The sequence below is a fragment of the Haemaphysalis longicornis genome, unplaced genomic scaffold (assembly GCF_048455015.1).
Source record: "Haemaphysalis longicornis isolate Haplotype H1 unplaced genomic scaffold, Haemaphysalis longicornis Haplotype H1 scaffold_1, whole genome shotgun sequence".
Classification (NCBI taxonomy): domain Eukaryota; kingdom Metazoa; phylum Arthropoda; class Arachnida; order Ixodida; family Ixodidae; genus Haemaphysalis; species Haemaphysalis longicornis.
The window spans coordinates 111,980,215-111,999,604 of NW_027526203.1; the positions used below are offsets into that span (position 1 = coordinate 111,980,215).

The 19,390-nt window shown below is 48.9% G+C and overlaps 1 protein-coding gene across 1 annotated transcript in view; it reads right to left on the minus strand.

Moving 5' to 3' along the window:
• The window catches only part of LOC144165369 (uncharacterized), a 59,299-nt gene extending 54,269 nt beyond the window's left edge, over nt 1-5,030 (minus strand). Inside the window, exon 1 of the mRNA XM_077695463.1 lies at nt 4,906-5,030. The gene's annotated coding sequence lies outside the window, so the exon portion shown is untranslated. The remainder of the gene's footprint in view (nt 1-4,905) is intronic.
• Nucleotides 5,031-19,390: the final 14,360 nt, after the last annotated feature.

The following is a 19,390-nucleotide window of genomic DNA, read 5'->3' on the forward strand; positions in this document are numbered from 1 at the left end:
CTTACATTTTTTGATAATGTGCACCAACTCGCCCATATCAAGTCCATCTTAAGTAATGACTTGCCTCGTCTTCTGATGTGAATGTCACCTACAATAGAGATACACTTTTTTTTAAAGTAATATGTTTTTTTTTTCGGTAAAAGGTTCAAGATATTCTGGACGTATTTACGTTGTTACCTTGCAATTCTACGTGTTTTTTAATCGCCACTGCTATAATTATCGAACGGCATTTTTTCGTCATGTAGACCCGCATAGGCAAAGCGAATGTCATTTATAGCTGAAGTCGTTCGCGTTGAATGACATTAAAGACCTATGTATTGTTCCGTTCGATGCGGTTTCTTATGCAGGAAATTTAATTCTGTTCCTGCGTGTGAGTATACTTTCTATTCGCACATCTGAAGCGCAGTAACCTTACTGCGTATTTGTAAGACCGAAGTCGAAGTGCCACATGTGGTGCGCCTAGAATAGACGGACACCAAAGTCGACGTTAGACATGTCTGGAGTCTGTCTGGTGCTCCCTGAAAAAGTTCGTCTAGGAGCGCTTCTTTAGATTTCTCACTTTATTTCGCCTCAGGAATCCAACACCATATTTTAATTTAAAAAAAATGAAATGTAACCTTAATGTAACGACACGTTCCAGTGTTCGAAAAGGAACTGGCATGCAATAACGGAAATTGTAACGGGAGGTCGTTTCGAAATTACGAAGTAACGAGGAACGAGCTTTCGTTCCTGTTTTAGAGGAACGTGTACAGCACTTATATCAAGCAAGCCATGCAAGCGGCGTCACGCCTTCCGCCCCCCGAAGCCTGAACCCATTTAGACATGCGCTCGAAATAGCATTCGTTAGGCCATGCCTCGAGTGCCGCATCTTACGTAAAACAAACCTTCAAATCGAGGGGCCGTAGCACTAACGCTGCGACGGACGCATAGAGGAACCCGCCTGAGGGAGGCAAACTAGACGAACCGCGAGATCACAACAGCCACTAGAACGCACACATTGATCGAGATCTTACCGAAAGTCGCGAGAAAATCGCCGTCATTCATAATTTTCTCTCGCTACGAGCCTGGGAAGTTCGCCAATTTGATGAAAATGAGATATTATGTGCGGCGCTCGGAGCAGAATATGGTTCCTCAAAAAATACGGAGTGAGGAGAAGGGGGCAGGGTGCAGTGAAAATTTCGGGGGGGGGGGGGGGTAACCCCCCCCCCCTGGCTACGCCACTGTGGCTGACTACGTGGCTTTTAAACTTTCTAAGACACACTAAATCGTCAAGCACTGGCAAACACTCAGGGGGATCATCCTCAGCACGAAACACTTCCCGTATATACTGTACGCTTTCAATGCAATTTTCCCTGACAGGCCGGGCATTTATATCCGCATTCCTCACCGCCATTCTCGTCCTCCATATGAAGGCTGAGGAGCATGATCAAATAGTACGGCACACCGCCCTCATTTTTTTCGGGTAGGAACCGAATTCCACGCGGCGTTATGGGTAAGTCTTTCTTTACCGTACGTTGGAGAACGTCCCAGTGGAACACTGGGTCCCAACAGTCGACGAAGACGTGATTAATAGTTTCCGGCTTTTTGCACAGTCTGCAGTCCGTTGTCCACGGCACAAAAATACATCTTTCTGCTAACCAAGTATCTACGGGAAGGGTTTCACTGTGTAGTTTTAAAAAAGGGACTTCATTGCAGGCTTCACAGGCATACTTTTCACCCTCCTTAAAACATCAAGCACTGTGCCCTCACCGTATAACGACCTATACAGTGGCACGGGTAAACAAACATCAACTAAATCTTTGTACAGGCGCTTCCTGGAAACACTACACAGGTAGTCGAAAGAAAAACGTACCTTCAAAAATTCAACAGCACAGCCACTTCACGCAAATATCCTTTCAGCCCCCTGCACACAATATCACTTGAAGACAACAAAGTCAGGCAGCACATTTTTCAACCGCACTTGAATAACAGTGCGCAAGAAGGCGTCTTTTTGATCCCGCACAAAACAAAACCTTGCGACAACTTGTCGTAAAAATATATCACAAAGACTAAGTCCTCCCTTTTTGACTGGGCGAAAAATGTTAGAGCGACTGGTTCTTTCCCAGCTGGAAGACCAAATAAAAACCGCAAATACTCTGTGGATTTTTTGGACATTAGCACGTGACATACACTTACAGCACGTACCACACTTTGGCTAACAAAAAAAAGTTGCAGATAGTGGCACGGGCAAACATAGAAAAATTGCGCCCTTGCCAGTTTCCGGTTTTGTCTCTCAACTTTTCGGTCTCGTTACTCCAGTAGTCTCGGCTATCCCTATAATGCTCCAGAGGCACCCCTAGATATTTTGTTGGTGCCGTGGTCCATTGTATGCATAAAAAAAAAAGGCAGGGGTTGAGCACCAGTTCCCGTGTCAAAATCCCGAACATTTATCCCAGTTAATTGCAGCCCTAATTTTTTCACAAAATGACTTAACCACCTAAACTGTTTCGCTTATGCTCTTTTGATCGCGGTAGAAAACCGCTATATCATCTGCGTATGCGAGCAGTTTTACTTCAGTGTTCTGTAATGCAAACCCCCGTATTCGTTCATGCTTGATTATTTTTAAACAGAAAGGCTCGAGATACAACGCAAAAAGAAGAGGCGATAACGGACAACCTTGCCTGACCGAACAACCAACATTATACCTTCACTTAAATTTTTGTTAACAATTATGCTCGCCTTGCATCCGGGATACGCCATCTTTATACCATCCAAGATAACAGACCCAACATTCGTGTATTCTAAGATTCTGAAAAGTATGTCATGGGACACCGGGTGAAAAGCCTTCTGAAGGTCGAGTTACACCATCGCCACACGACCTGAGAAGGCATCACAGCACTCTAACACACTTCTGGCGACGTGCACATTGGTACTTATCGTGCGATGCTTAATACCGCAAGTTTGATGCGGATCTACCAAAAACTGAATTACGTTTTGCAACCGTCTAGCTAAGACTTTCCTGTAAATTTTGTAGTCAACGTTGGCTAGACTAATTGGCCTATACGCCTTTACGGACAGCAGTTTTACTGCATCTTCACACTTCGGTATCAAGATGATGAGAGAGACAGAGAAACCTTTAATGAATACTGAAGAGGTTAGCCCCACAAACGGCAGGGCTTGCTACTTCAGATGGGGGTGAACATAGTGAGGCGAAAAAAAAAGAGGGGAAGAAGTGCGCACCAACAATGAATAAGAGGGAGAGGAAAATAAAATCAGTTCGGAACGTAGAAAAAATTTACAGCACTAGGAGAAAAAATCTGAGGATCCCAAGTTTAAAGAACATCGGTAAGTCCCGTGTCAGACAGAAAAGTTAAGAGAGCCTTTGTCCCTCGTGTCTCCTGAAAAGACTGCGGGAGAACATGTAGTTTGTAAGCCTCTACCAATACTTCATATAAAAATACCGCTACCTCCCTTTTGAAAGCCTTGTAAAATTCCGCGCTTAAACCGTCTGGCCCGAGTGACTTACAGGTGTTCAGATCATCTATTGCATTTTCTAATTCCCACACACTAATTGGTGCCTCCATTATTTCACAAGGCTCTGGTTCTAACTTGGGCATAAGCGATAAAAATTCATCAGCAAAGCCATCGTTCATTGGAATGTGCCTGTCTAACAGCTCAGTGTAATACTCGACGCCCGCTCAATCGTTTCTTTTTGGGCCGTAACACCATTTTTGTGCTGTATTTCCCTGATTTAGTTTTTCTGCGCGTAACGTTTTTCATCAGACAACGCACGCTTTGTAGGCATTTCATTGAACCACATCTTATGTGCCCGTGCTCGCACGATAGCTCCCCTATAACGCTCAGTATCGATGCCTTCAAGTTAATTTTTTGTCTCTTATTTCTTGCTTAAACTCGCCGGCGTTTGCGCTTTCTTCTAACAATAGAGTCGTTAACTGTTGGCGAAGTTCTTTTTTTTTCTCTCTTCTCTGTTTATTGATAATTGGGCTTCTTACGACTGCACCTATTTTAACTTGTTCTTTAAAAAGGTCCCACTTGACTCCCCAGCTCGTCTGTGCATCACTGCGCATATTAGTAAACAGTTCACTGACCCTAGCTGTAAAAGGTACCCGGCTATTTAATTTCCACAACTTCCAATTCCATTTCGTAGTTTTCTGTTTGTTTCCCAGACAGAACGCCACGAGGCAATGATCGCTGTAGGACAAGGCCTCGACCTTATAACTGTCACACAGTGGCACAAGTTCACTTGATATGTACACTCTATCCAGCCTCGCGTGACTGGCACCTTGAAAATGTGTAAACCAGATTGGATCTCTAGTCGTGCAGAATGCTACGTCATCCAAACAATATTTTGAAGTTATGTCCATTAAGCATTCGGCGCTTTTTTCTCTAACACGCTCGTGGGCTGCTCTGTCCTCTGTCATGCACACACAGTTAAAATCCCCAAGCAAGATAACAACCCTTTCGCACTCAACCGGTGCTTACTAATAGTTTGTAAAAAAAGTCTCCCGCTTACCCTGTCTGTTCGGTGGATAAATACATATAACTCTCCATTCAAAATCGCAAAATGAAAAGTCGGAGTACACATAGTGGCCACTCGAATCAGCTACAACGGTCTGCTCAACAATCCCTAGTGATCGCCTGATAAAAAGCGCGCACCCAGCCGATGTTCCCACGGCGTGCGAGACACACACATTAAAATTTGCTGCAACACGTGGTCTGTCATTTCCTGGCTTTCCACTTTTGTTTCTTGCACCGAAATTATATCCAGTTCTCGGTCTGCGAACAGCCTACTAAGCTGGCATTGCTTCCGTCTCGCTGCCAGGCCTCGCACATTAACCGTGGCAACGTTAATAGCAGCTTCTAAACGTACAGCCATTTGGAAAAACTAGACCGCATGCCGCTTACCTCGGACATATGACAAATGCGCGGGTGTGCGTCCGCTAGCGTAGGTCAATGCGGCATGAGGCGTTCGCCCCGTTCTTGGGCACACATAATTCTCGTCACGAGGGGGGCTTTGGCGGCCTCCTCTCTCCGACGTGAATGTTCGCCTTAGGTTCAGGGCGCTTTTTCCTGGCTGTGGGCCCAGTCGAGGCAATACCCTCCAGGTTCTTCGCGTCAGCGTCCGCAGCACTGTCCTCCCGTGGCCTCTTGGCCGCCAGCTCATTGAATGCACCATCCTTCCCACGAGTGGCGGCGTCCTCGGCATCCATGGAGTCGTCGCTTGGGTAGCCGTCGTCAGTACTTGGCAGCGGGGTATCTTGCGGCTGTGCTTCTTCGCCGAGCGCAAAGAAAAGTGCTTCCTGCTCCCTAGTTTTGCGCTGTATGGTAAAAGGTTCAGTTGATTTTATTTCCTTAGTACCTATATTGACTTCGCTGACTCTTCTCCCACCTTCAAGTGGCCTTAGATTTGAAGCGTGGCATGTGCACTTGTGCAGCGTTTGTGTGGCCACACAAACGCGACCCGGACTCGGAGATTGATACAGTGCACAAACTAACAAAGTAAAGAAAGGCGCATTCTTCCATTCACAAACGTGTTGTGGCTTAGTTTCAACTGAGCGAGCGAATTGCGACGACCCGTCGGCGGCCGGCGGACTAAACGCTGGGCCGACTGACTGTCGGAAGGTCGGCGAGCCGTGCAGTAGCGCAGCCAATTGCCAGCTCATCTCCTCCTGACGTCACACGAAAACCCCACAGAAAAAAGGCGAGGGTGCAGAGAGGAGGACAGCATTTTAGAATTGATATTTCTACTAAATAAATTTGCGTAAACGCGCTCAGAGTGGTCGAAACATGGCCTATGGACCCTGGACTACAATTTGCGCTAGTAATCCCGCAATGTTTATATACTTTAATTAAAGGGACACTGAAGAGCATGCAGGGTTGTCGCTACATTTACGATGGACTCACCATCTATAACTGGAATCCTTTGTGGAATTTTTCCCGTTGGTAGATGATGTATCGCCAAGGAAAAAAAAGTAGTCCTCGAAGCCCTACCTTGTGGTCGGCCTGATAGTATTGAAGATGTCTTCTGCTTGAGGTCTCATGAGGTAGATTAGCGCGTCAACGTGGCATTGTTCGGATCGATCGCTGATCCCTGATGGTCAATCGCTGGTCAGTGATTCTGCAGCATTGTATAAAACTTTGGAGCTATTATTGGCCGGGGCGCCCGAAAGGGAGGTGCCCCTTGATTGGGGTAGCATGGCATCCCCCAATCAAGGTGCACCTCAAGACTTCTGCTGAACCCCAGACGGCTCCGGGAACGTTGGGTTTACATGCAGAATACAAAAGTCAGGATCAAACAATATTTAGTTATGATCCCGGTGGCGCTGGTCACTAACTGAACATTTTTCGCCTTTATTTCAACGTCCCCTGTCTTCAGCAAATATATAGTTGAAACGCCTTGATATTACAAGCTAATCTACAGTCTCAAATATTCGATGCTGTGGTATCAGTCAAAAGGATGGATGGCATATTGCCTTTGCCCTTTGTATCGGGCTCTTACTAGTATGCTACTAGCCATCTTTACTGTATGACCAATATATCTTTGCGCGTAACAGGTCGACGTTTCTTTGGAAATCCCGGTTCCCTAATCGGCTTGCACCGATCGCATAATTCCTCACACCCTAACAAGTTGTCTACAGGGATATTAAATATGAATGCGGCCGTATCATACCGCTGGAATTTTTATGATAAACTGGCACCCCAGACAATCAGAAGTGATCGGTACAGAATTAGAACGAAGGATTCGTTGTGCGGGCACGTACTGTAATAATAAAACTGTAATTCAGTTTAGAATACCTCAGATATTAAAGTGAACAAGACAAATTCATTGAACTGACCTCACAAGAACATTTTAACGCATAGCATAACTGCTTGTCTCGTAGTATGTTCGCGGTTAGGAGGCATGCACAGTGGCGTAGCCAGGGGGGGTTGGGGGTTCAACCCCCCCCCCCCCCCCCGAAATTTTCACTGCACCCTGCCCCCTTCTCCTCACTCCGTATTTTTTGAGGAACCATATTCTGCTCCGAGCGCCGCACATAATATCTCATTTTCATCAAATTGGCGAACTTCCCAGGCTCGTAGCGAGAGAAAATTATGAATGACGGCGATTTTCTCGCGACTTTCGGTAAGATCTCGATCAATGTGTGCGTTCTAGTGGCTGTTGTGATCTCGCGGTTCGTCTAGTTTGCCTCCCTCAGGCGGGTTCCTCTATGCGTCCGTCGCAGCGTTAGTGCTACGGCCCCTCGATTTGAAGGTTTGTTTTACGTAAGATGCGGCACTCGAGGCATGGCCTAACGAATGCTATTTCGAGCGCATGTCTAAATGGGTTCAGGCTTCGGGGGGCGGAAGGCGTGACGCCGCTTGCATGGCTTGCTTGATATAAGTGCTGTACACGTTCCTCTAAAACAGGAACGAAAGCTCGTTCCTCGTTACTTCGTAATTTCGAAACGACCTCCCGTTACAATTTCCGTTATTGCATGCCAGTTCCTTTTCGAACACTGGAACGTGTCGTTACATTAAGGTTACATTTCATTTTTTTTAAATTAAAATATGGTGTTGGATTCCTGAGGCGAAATAAAGTGAGAAATCTAAAGAAGCGCTCCTAGACGAACTTTTTCAGGGAGCACCAGACAGACTCCAGACATGTCTAACGTCGACTTTGGTGTCCGTCTATTCTAGGCGCACCACATGTGGCACTTCGACTTCGGTCTTACAAATACGCAGTAAGGTTACTGCGCTTCAGATGTGCGAATAGAAAGTATACTCACACGCAGGAACAGAATTAAATTTCCTGCATAAGAAACCGCATCGAACGGAACAATACATAGGTCTTTAATGTCATTCAACGCGAACGACTTCAGCTATAAATGACATTCGCTTTGCCTATGCGGGTCTACATGACGAAAAAATGCCGTTCGATAATTATAGCAGTGGCGATTAAAAAACACGTAGAATTGCAAGGTAACAACGTAAATACGTCCAGAATATCTTGAACCTTTTACCGAAAAAAAAACATATTACTTTAAAAAAAAAGTGTATCTCTATTGTAGGTGACATTCACATCAGAAGACGAGGCAAGTCATTACTTAAGATGGACTTGATATGGGCGAGTTGGTGCACATTATCAAAAAATGTAAGCTGCACTAAGGAAGACACCATACAGAGAGAAGTACATAAGGAACGGTGCAGACTTGCACCTATTATTCCATGCAGAAACACACATAAATACAGACGGGCATATGTAGTCGAGTGTTCGACGAAACTTCGTCTGGTCAGGGGTCATATTTGCGAATATAAAATCGTGGTCACTGACCAAGTCAAAAAAGGAAACAATTTGACGTTTCGGAGCCCATACGGGTTCCTTGTTCACAATAAAGCGGGCAAGAGGCCGTCGTCAATTTATATGCAAGATATGGCGCAATGACTTCGTGTAGATTGCAGGCATGTTGCCATCAGTCTGGTTGACAGTATGAGGTGTGGTTTGGATGATGAGTGACTCGAGGAAAAGACGGGAGGCCAAATTTCTTTCTTTTGCAATGATAGCGGTGTCGTCCCAACCGATGCGGTGATCAGTCAACCGGACTGATGGCAACACGCCTGCAATCTACACGAAGTCATTGCGCCATATCTTGCATATAAATTGACGACGGCCTCTTGCCCGCTTTATTGTGAACAAGGAACCCGTATGGGCTCCGAAACGTCAAATTGTTTCCTTTTTTGACTTGGTCAGTGACCACGATTTTATATTCGCAGACGGGCATATCATTGTAAGCGCACGCGTGAAAACGTAGAAACAAAATAAATCTGCACGAACTTGTAGACGATTTTCACAAACGATCTTAGATAAGCAAGACTGAACGCTGGCCGTCGACCTTCGAGCGGCTACAGTAAGGTAATGTCCATACGGAGCGCTACGAAGTTAGGCCCAATAATGACGAAATTCCTGTCCTTTGTCAACACGCCACGTGCAATACAAAAAGACCTGGCACTCCCGTCGACCGATTCCAGCCAGATCAGCGACACACCGCGCCGTGATGAACTGCGCGCTTACTCAGTAACTTCGAGCAGTACAACATCCCGAGACACTACACCCGCGGCGCCCAGCCCTATTGATAGCCGTTGACCCTTCGAATGACCTCACAGCAGGCGCCCCTCTTCCGACAACAACGCACCCACGCCTCGCGCGCAATAATGCGGTAATTACCCCTGACAATAAACAGATACTTAGGCAGCCTGTTCCCGGCAGGGAACAATTCTATCGGCCAGAGGCGAGTCCCCAGACAAGCGATTCAATTAAGGTGAAAAGCATTCTCGCGGGCGCGCTATTCACCCGTCGAACGCCGCGTAAGCTCAAGCTGCGGCCTGCTGCATGGTTATTCTTCTGCCTTTGACCTTCCAGGAAGCACTTACGGCTGAAGGGTGGGCCAATCGGCCAGCTTATAGGAAGAGAAATACAGTAGCGACTTGTGGATTTTTGTAATCGAGCCTTGGCATCAAAATCAGTCAAATCCTGGCGATGTAACGGTTGCAGCAGGAACACCGTTCCTGTCGTTCCGTCATATATCTAACGCGTTACCGTTACAGTTCCACCGACCCTTAATGGAACGGAGGCGTTGCTCCTGTCCTCCAAAAAGGAACTAGTTCGAGGAACGCAATTCCTTGGAACGCCGTTCCCTACAACAGTGCTTGAATCTTCGGCAGTGTACCTGAGATGCGGTTACCGCGCGGCCGCGTGGTGCGAAACGGCGCGGCCTCACCCCTCTCGCGGCCCTCACAAAGGAAAAAAAAAAAAAAGACTGGAAGCAGAGTGCTTCCTTCCGCGGCGCGTGGCTTCAACTTTGTGACGGTCTGCAGGGAACCTTATCCACCAGAAAGGCTTGGTTTTTCCTCCGTCACCTGATTGACCCTCTAACCAGCAAGGGGGAAACCAATCGTCATATGATCCGCACAATCAATTCATATTGTCACGAAGACAAGGACGACGCAGTGGTGTTGAATGAGAAACACGTTTATTGGAGCGAACTTGTGCTCCCCTAACAACTCAAAAGAATACAGAGGCGGCGAAGCAGCGGTCAACAAAGTGACTTGCACAGGCGAGTGTCGTCGAATCGAATGCCCCGGCGTCCGCACTGCAGGCTTTTTATCTTTTGGCGCGCGTGGTTCTCGAAACGTCGATTCGCATCGAGAACATAGTAGATCCAAGAAGATTATTCTGGCTTGTTCACGTTAGATCGGAATGCTCTCCCTATCACAACAGATAACACATGCGGCACAGAAAGAAAGAATGGAACACGCGCTTCCCTTGGCGCAGAGATAACACAGACCGGCGCAGCCGGGCGGTAAAAGCAAAACACAAATAAACAAACCCAATGTATGGTTCGCGGCATTACCCCCCCCTCTAAGAGTGCATCGACCCGATGCTAACATAAGCGACAGTCCGAACAAATAAAAATAAAAGTTCGTCATCGTCCGTAGAAAGGTTTTAAGCGAACCACGTGGACGACTTCAGGCCGCGTGCGTCGTCGTGATGTGCCGGAGTCACCATCGGGGATCACTTCGTAGGTAAGTTGGCCAACACGTCGTAGAATCTGGTAGGGTCCGAAATACCTTCGCAGGAGCTTCTCACTGAGTCCGCGTCGTCGGATGGGAGTCCAAACCCACACACGATCCCCTGGTTGGTACTCTGCGTCTCGGCGTCGGAGGTTGTAGCGGCCCGCATCCACCAGCTGCTGGTCCGTTATACGAACTCGAGCGAGCTGGCGGGCCTCCTCCGCACGTTGAAGGTATCCGTGGACGTCGGCGTTGAGGTCGTCGTCTTCTACGTGCGGAAGCATGGCGTCCAGCATCGTAGTCGGCCTTCTACCGTAGACAAGCTCGAACGGCGTCAGCTGTGTCGTCTCCTGGATAGCCGTGTTGTACGCAAACGTGACATACGGGAGCACTTCGTCCCAAGTCTTATGTTCAACGTCAACGTACATTGACAGCATATCTGCGATTGTCTTGTTCAGACGTTCTGTTAGTCCGTTCGTTTGGGGGTGGTACGCCGTCGTTCTTCGGTGATCCGTGTTGCTGTAGCGTAATACTCCTTGCATCAGCTCCGCAGTAAATGCCGTTCCGCGGTCTGTGATTAGGACTTCCGGGGCTCCATGTCGCAGCACAACCTGGCTTATAAAGAACTTCGCCACTTCTTGTGCAGTCCCCCTCGGAAGAGCGGCGGTCTCTGCGTAGCGCGTCATGTAGTCTGTCGCTACGACAATCCACTTGTTCTGTGATCGTGACGTAGGGAACGGGCCTAAAAGGTCCATTCCAATCTGTTGAAATGGTCTCGATGGGACGGCGATCGGTTGCAGAAGTCCGGCGGGTCTTGTCGGCGGCGTTTTTCGTCGCTGGCAGTCACGGCAGCTCCGGACGTAGTGGGTGACGTCAGAGGTAAGGCCGGGCCAGTAGTACCTCGCCTTGATTTTTCCGATAGTGCGGGCTGTGCCCAGATGTCCGGAAGACGGGTCGTCGTGGCACGCTTCCAAAATTTCGTCACGAAGGTCCGCGGGGATGACGAGAAGGTAATTCGCTCTTGTTCCGGGGCTGAAATTCTTCTTCACAAGGACGGAGTTTCTCAGGCTGAATGCTGGTAAACTGCGTTTGAAGGTCCTAGGAACGGCAACGTTGCATCCCTCGAGGTACTCGATTATGACGCGTAAGTCGGGGTCGGCACGCTGCTGGGCGGCTAGGTCGCTCTCCGTCACAATCCCGAAGAACGCGCTGTCTTCATCAGAGTCTTGTGGTGGTGGGTCCACGGGGGCGCGGGACAGGCAGTCGGCGTCGGAGTGTTTCCTGCCGGATTTATAAACGACTGTAACGTCGAACTCCTGCAGGCGCAAGCTCCACCGCCCAAGACGGCCAGAGGGGTCCTTCAAATTGGCGAGCCAACACAGCGCATGGTGGTCTGTTACAACCTTGAATGGCCGTCCATACACGTATGGGCGAAATTTTGAAATCGCCCATATAATAGCCAGGCACTCTTTCTCAGAGGCAGAATAGTTTTTCTCCTCCTTCGACAGACCACGGCTAGCATAGGCGATTACCCTTTCGCAGCCGCTTTGCTTTTGGACAAGGACGGCACCCAAGCCTATATCACTGGCGTCCGTATGCATTTCCGTTTCGGCATTTCCGTCGAAATGAGCGAGCACGGGCGGGCTTTGCAGGCGTTTTTGCAGCTCGCCGAATGCTTTTTCTTGGTCGTTTTCCCAGCTGAAAGGGGTGCTATCTTTCGTCAAGCGCGTGAGTGGCTCTGCAATGCGTGCGAAGTTTGCGACGAAGCGCCGGTAGTATGCGCACAGCCCGAGAAATCTCCGCACGCCCTTCTTGTCTTTTGGCCTTGGGAAGTTCGCAATGGCTGAAGTTTTTGCCGGGTCAGGTAGGACTCCCGCGGCGTTGACGACGTGGCCCAAGAACTTGAGTTCCCCGTATGCGAAACGGCACTTTTCAGGCTTCAGCGTCAACCCCGACGTACGAATGGCCTCGAGTACAGACTCCAACCTTGCAAGGTGTTCGTCGAAAGTCCGGGCGAATACCACTACGTCGTCGAGGTATACGAGGCAGGTGTGCCACTTAAGGCCAGCTAGCACAGTGTCCATGACTCTTTGAAACGTCGCTGGTGCTGTGCACAGCCCAAACGGCATCACCTTGAACTCGTATAGGCCGTCTGGGGCTATAAATGCAGTCTTCTCTCGGTCTCTCTCGTCCACTTCAATTTGCCAGTAGCCGGTCTTCAGGTCCATCGATGAGAAGTACTTCGCGTGGCAGAGGTGGTCGAGGGCGTCGTCGATTCGGGGGAGGGGGTACACGTCCTTTTTCGTGATTTTGTTCAGTCGCCGGTAGTCAACGCAAAACCTTAATGTGCCGTCTTTTTTCTTTACGAGTACGACGGGCGCAGCCCAGGGGCTTTTCGATGGCTGTATAATGTCATCGCTCAGCATGTCGTCGACTTGAGTCCGGATGGCTTCCCGTTCGTGTGAAGAGACGCGGTACGGTGACTGTCGGGTAGGGCGACGGTGAACGGTTGAAGCGGGCTGGTCCTCGGTTAGTGTTGGAGAGGTATTCTTCGATCTCAGCAGGGCGCTGGCCGTATCGGGGGCGTGGGGCGTCGACGGAGAACCCTCGCAAACCGAGCCTCTTGTAGGGACAGCGACGGTAGATGTGGTCGGCCTCTCCGCAGTGGTAGCACAGCGGGCGATTATCGGGCGTTCGCCACACGTCGGTCTTCCTTGGCGTCTGGTATTGGTCTACAGGGCGTCGGGCGGGCGGCGTTGGACGGCGGTATGGCTCAGCCTCTTGACGACGGGTTGGAGCAGGGCGGGGTTGACGAACAGCCGAGGAGTAGGTCATGGCTTGTGGTTCGCGGGGTGCTTCCGACGGCGTAGAAGTTCCCAGTGCGTTTTGTACTTCTTCTCGGATTACGTCGGTCATGGAAGCCACTTGAGGTTGCGGCGTCGTTGGAAAAAGCTTCCGAAGCTCCTCCCTGACCACTGCTCGGATGGTCTCTCGCAATGTATCGGAGCTTCCATTTGCAGCACCGATGGTCTCCGAGAACAGCGCGTTGACAGGGCGGTCGTACTGCCTGGTTCGAATTTCTAGCGTCTTCTCAATCGCGGCCGCCTCAGACGCGAATTCGGCCACTGTCTTCGGAGGGTTACGGACTAGACAAGCAAAAAGCTCTTGCTTCACTCCTCGCATTAGAAACCTGAGCTTCTTTTCCTCGGTCATTTCAGGGTCCGCACGACGAAAAAGTCGCTTCATCTCCTCAACGAAAATCACGACTCCTTCGTTGGGGTGCTGCGTTCGAGTTTCAAGCAAAAGCGCAGCTCGCTCTTTTCTCACCACGGTAGTGAAGGTCTTAAGGAACTCCCTCTTGAATTGAGTCCAGTCGGTCAAAGAGCTCTCATGGTTCTCGAACCAAGTTCGAGCAGCATCTTCTAAGTAAAAGAAGACATGCCGGAACGTTTCTTCATCGTCCCACCTGTTGAAGATGCGGACGCGCTCCAACTTCTCCAACCATTCTTCAGGGTCTTCAGCGGGGGCTCCCCGGAACGATGGCGGTTCTCGGGGCTGCTGCAGGATGATTGGCGACGTTGTTTCTTGCACCATGGTGTTGGTTGCAGCGTTCCTTCTCTTGGGCCCTTCTGGCAGAAGACCGAACTCGGGCGGTAAATCTTGCAGGCGGGGGCTGGCTCTTGTTGGACTGGCTTGGCGGCTTTTCGAGGTTGTAGTGGGCATGAAGGGTGCGTACCCCGCACTTCCACCAGATGTCACGAAGACAAGGACGACGCAGTGGTGTTGAATGAGAAACACGTTTATTGGAGCGAACTTGTGCTCCCCTAACAACTCAAAAGAATACAGAGGCGGCGAAGCAGCGGTCAACAAAGTGACTTGCACAGGCGAGTGTCGTCGAATCGAATGCCCCGGCGTCCGCACTGCAGGCTTTTTATCTTTTGGCGCGCGTGGTTCTCGAAACGTCGATTCGCATCGAGAACATAGTAGATCCAAGAAGATTATTCTGGCTTGTTCACGTTAGATCGGAATGCTCTCCCTATCACAACAGATAACACATGCGGCACAGAAAGAAAGAATGGAACACGCGCTTCCCTTGGCGCAGAGATAACACAGACCGGCGCAGCCGGGCGGTAAAAGCAAAACACAAATAAACAAACCCAATGTATGGTTCGCGGCAATATCAAGGAGACTCGAACAAGCTCCTCAAGGATCTCGAAACAAAGTACCTCCAGACCGAAAAGAGCTACCACCCACTACCTTACACAGGAAAGCCGAATGGAGGTCTCGACAAACCGTTCCAACTGTACGAACTCTGGGCTGTAATTTCAGAAAACAAGCGCAACAGCGCTCCAGGACCCGATCACATCTCCTACAAACTATTAGCCAACCTTGACGACGAGGCTCTCGAGACCTTGTTGGAGTATTTTAACGACTTTTGGACTAAAGGCAAGATCCCAAAGCAGTGGAAAACAGCAGAGATAAGATTTATTCCCAAGCCAGGCAAATCCCCGCATATTGATAATTTGCGGCCAATATCCCTCACATCGTGCGTGGGAAAGGTGATGGAAAGGGTTGTGCTCAACCGTGTGCAGCAATACCTGGATGAAACCCAGCAAATGCCAGACACCATGTTTGGATTTCGAAAGCATCTCGGAACCCAGGACGTGCTGATTCAGCTAAAAGAAGAAATCCTCGCACCCGCCACTCGACACTCCCCGCGAGCAATACTAGCGCTCGACCTCAAAGGGGCTTTTAATAACGTGTCACACGAGGCAATTCTACGAAACCTTAACAACACAGGATGCGGGGAGAGAACATACAACTACATTGTAGACTTTCTTTCAGATCGCACAGCCACACTCAAAATCGGCGATGTCACCTCAGATCCCATCACCCTCGGAAGTAAAGGTACACCCCAAGGCTCGGTCCTCTCCCCGCTCCTATTTAACATCGCGCTCCTGGGTTTACCGGCACGGCTAGACAGTATTCCAAATTTAAGCCATGCGCTCTACGCAGATGATATAACAATTTGGACTGGCACTGACTCACTCGGGAGACTTCAAGACTGCCTGCAGCAAGCTGCCGATGCTGTACAGCAGTACGCAGAGGAAAGTGGACTCGAGTGTTCCCCACAGAAATCAGAACTCTTTGTGGTCCGGCGTCGCCGCACTAAAAATGACAAGGACGACATCGAAATAAATTTACAGGGACACGAAATTACGCCCTGCAGCTCAATCAGGGTGCTTGGGCTTTTTCTGCAAGCGGATACAAAATGGAACATAATGCTCCAGCGCCTGACCAGAACGACCGAACAAGTTGTGCACATGATTCGTAGAGTTACAAATAGACACCGAGGCATGAAAGAAGACGATACCATCCGTCTTGTCCAGGCCTTCGTTCTATCGAGGCTAACATACGCAGTGCCCTACATGACTCTAACCAAGAGAGATACGGAAAAACTACCCTCATCCGTAAAGCCACGAAGCAAGCCCTTGGGATCCCCATGAGCGCGTCAACCGATAAGGTCCTACGCATCGGCCTGCACAACACGGTGGACGAGCTCATAGAGGGCCACCTCTCCAGCCAGAAAGCGCGGCTTGCAATGACACAAACCGGCCAAAAACTGTTGAACAGAATCAAATGGAGCTACCCAGACGTGAAGCCGAACAAGCAGCTTCCTGATCGGTGGCGGCATAATATCTTTTCCAACCCACTGCCAAAGAACATGCACCCGGTTCACCACAGCGGTCGACGAGAAGCTAGAGCGAAAGCCTTAAACAAAAAATACGGCACCCTCCCGGAAACGGTCTACACGGATGCAGCCACAATCCGTGGTAGAAGATCAAAGACAGTGGTAGTCACCACAAAGACAGAGCTTCTTGTCAGTGCCACCGTACTAACCGCATCAACCAAAGAAGCGGAGGAGCTAGCGGTGGCACTGGCCCTCACGCAGACGGAAGCCACGGTGGTCGTAACAGACTCCCAGGAAGCGTGCAGGAGCTTCAGGTCGGGTTGGGTGGCACCAGCAACGCACCGCATGCTCTCAACCAAATTGCCTGACAGAAAAGTAAGAATTGTATGGACGCCTGCACATGCTTCAATGGAGGGCAACGAATTTGCCCACCAAAAGGCCCGAGAACTTGCCGACCAGGCCCCGGAGGATGTGGAGAAACCTGTACCTCTTCTAACTTACCACGAAATAACACAACATTACAAGCTTAATCGACGGACTTTCCCGCTACCTCACCCAAACCTCACGAAATCTCAAGAAACAACACTTAGACTCCTACAAACCAACACCTTCCCGCATCCAATTAGGCTTCACCGGATATCCCCCACCCAGTATCCAGCAGAATGCAAATACTGCCAAGAACCTGGTACACTACGACATATCATCCTAGAGTGTCGAAAAAACGGGAACCGGCCCACTCGTCGCAGCCAACTCGTCCTAGGAAAACTGGTCATAGGGAAACTGGTCAAAGAGGGCATCTCGTTCTAGGTGATCCCGTACTAGGAAAAGTGGTGGCACTGACCTTCTCGTGCTAGGAAAAGTCGTCTCGCGGTTTCATTTTTGGCCGATGTCGAGGAAATGGGGAGAGAAAGTTAGTGGCTTCTAATCTTATAATTACTCCCAGGTTGACCTCTTAATAGTTCGGGGGGTCCTCTGCTTTTGTTAGTTTGCAGGCGGTGGTTGAAATAGTTTTTCTATTTTAACACATGTTCCTCTCTCCCCTTCTTATTTCCCTTCTTGTAGCCAAAACAAAATTCACACTTTTTTACTGGGTAAGGGCTTTCTTTTCAGGTTTATTTTTTTTTTCTTCTTCCAAAAAATATTCGTCACACTTCTTCCGTAGAGGCGGGAGGGAGGCGGGTCGACCTTTTCTTTCTTTTGCGTTTTCTTTTCTTTCTTTTCTTTTTTTTTGCGTTATCTTGTGACGCTTTTTGCCTGCTTGTGTATATATCTATAAATAGGGTAAAATGTTGGCCTCTTGTTTGTTTGCAGGTGGTGCTTGAAATTGGCTTTTCGGTTTCAGCACAACTTCCGGTGTCTGATTTTGCTTTTCTTCTCCTTCTAAAAAATATTCGTCACACTTTTTTGTGTGAGTGTGTGTGTGTGTGGGGGGGGGGGTCCACTTTTAAGTCGAGCCTTGACTTTCGCTCCCATATATAAATGATATGAAGACTAGCAAAACGAAAGTTACCCAGCTTGACAATCATCGTTTTTCAACAGGAATGAAAACAAAAGATTAAAATAATAAAAAGCGAAAACACAGAACAAAATCGCAAATCCCAATACAGCGCCGTCACTTAATTACCAAAAATAAAAAAAAACGTATCAGAAAAAACAGAACGGCCAAACATAATCTCATATAAAAGACTCACGTAATTAGCTGCACACAGAAAAAAAAAATAAGATACGCTGATCTGGCTGGCGCGTTCCTCGAAGGCGACAAAGGAAACATTAAGGGTGGTGAAGAGAAGGAGGAGTGTAAGAATGTTTACACCTAAGATGAGAATTATACAAGCGTCTGTACTCTTTCATTTGAACATGATAGACGAAAAACGTAAATTGTGACGAGTTGGCCGAGTGTCCAGTTGCCCTAGGTTACGAGTTTCCCTAGTGCGAGATGGCCTAGGACGACTTGCCCTACGTGACGAGTTCACCTATGACGAGTTGGCTGCGACGAGTTCACTTTTGACGAGTTCTCCTAGACCCCGAAAAAACATGCACCCACCACCCCTTCCCCGCATTTCAAATCCCCCAGAGCAGTGGGAGACACTGCTGTCCAGCCCCTGCCTCTCGGACCAGCTCCTGCTCATTGAGAGGGCAGCCGCTGCTAAGACAGCTCATGGATTCCTGTGAAGAGGGAGCCACTCCTACAAGAACACCGTAAATGCTCTCACAATAAACGTTTTTCTCTCTCTCTCTCGCCCCTCTAGCCCGAATAGTCCGACCATGGGAAGGGCAGCACGATGCTGATCCGCCCTCAGGTACATAAGTCATGGTGCAACTACTTCTTTAATTAGCTGACGCGTAATGCAGATTTAATGGACCTTTTTCCAGTACCGGTCCCTCTAGCGGCCGCCACGGCGAATTAAAATGGCAGTAAGGCGCACCCCCAAAAAAGTTTGGCTTTCGGAGAACTCGTGCACAAAATATCCTGGTCCTGCAGCCCCTCCCGCACTGACCCGTCAGCCGCACCTTTCACATGAATGTCACGGTAGCAGGCGAACGTTCTCGTGACTAATCTGCCGTGTTCGAAGCGCTCCCCCCCCCCCTCCCTTTTTTTTTTTCATTTTCGTAACCCCCTCACTGGCAGCCATGTGCTGGCAGGATGGTCAGCCTCAAGCGTTTTCGCCCCTTTTCTTAGAAAGCCATTTTTGTATGCACGTACGAACCCACCACGAGGAGTCCAAAGAGAAAAAAAGAAAACGTGCAGATTATAGCCGCTTTCAGTAAACCTTAATTTCTGTGTAGCTGGAAACGTGTTATGATTGAAAACTGCGCGGCTGCGCCAGCTTCCTGTGCATCTTCTCGTGTTGATTATCTCTTTTCATTCTCACTTATTAGCGGCGTTTCTGTAATGCATGTGTGTGTGCTTTTTTGTTTTGCTTGTCACTCTTCCGAGAGCCGACGCGTGATTGTAGGAGCTGGCGCAAGCCGATTTTGGAAAGTTAAATCTTGTGTACTCCGGTCATTGTCTTATCTGCATTTATTTTTGCCAGTTTCTCTCCCCCACATCTCTTCGTGTTTGTGATTTTTTCTTGCTGCGTATACTTTCATTTCCGTTGGAAACGATGTTATATACACCGGGAGTGCGGAATTTACTAAGAATGAAGG